The following is a 680-nucleotide window of genomic DNA, read 5'->3' as shown; positions in this document are numbered from 1 at the left end:
CCGCCGGCTGCGCCCCGGCCAGCGCCAGAGCCCCGCACCCGCACAGCGCCAGCAGCGCCCACATGCTCCCGCCTCTCGCCTCGCCTCGCCTCGGAAGTGCTGCCGGCGCCGGCTAAGAGCGCGCCTCGCCCTGCCCCGGGCCGCGCTGAGTGGATGGCGGGGCCGCCCCTGCCCCTGCCCCTGCCCCGGGAACCGCCCCGGGAGCTCCTGATGGATCCCAGATGTCTGGCGGCGGCGGGAGGAAGGAGGCGTGTGCGTGTGTGCGGGGCGAGGGGTCCGGATACCAGGCGTGCCGGGATAATTGGAAACACGTCGTGGAGGGATCAGCGCCCGCGGGGGGCGGGACTGCGTGTGTCTGGGTCGGGGAAGAAGCTCATCCCCCGCCCAGCTCTGGTCGGAAAGGCTCTCCCTCCCCTTCCAGCATCAGCAACGGGGGATGAGTGTACCTGTGTGGTGTGGATACGTGTGTGTAGGGGAAGGAGTTAACCCCCCCAATTCTCGTCAGAAATGCTTCCCCTCCTCTTCCAGGTGTGTGTGTGTGTGTGCTTCCCCTTCTCTTCCAGGTGTGTGTGTGTGTGTGTGTGTGCGCTTCCCCTCCTCTTCCAGGTGTGTGTGTGTGTGTGTAAGCCCCCCTCCACCCCCAGTTTGGTCAGAAATGCTTCCTCTTTCCCTCCAGATCA

The sequence above is a fragment of the Gavialis gangeticus genome, unplaced genomic scaffold (genome assembly GCF_001723915.1).
Source record: "Gavialis gangeticus isolate Ggan-Ray unplaced genomic scaffold, GavGan_comp1, whole genome shotgun sequence".
Lineage (NCBI taxonomy): Eukaryota > Metazoa > Chordata > Crocodylia > Gavialidae > Gavialis > Gavialis gangeticus.
Note: the sequence above shows the minus strand (reverse complement) of the source record.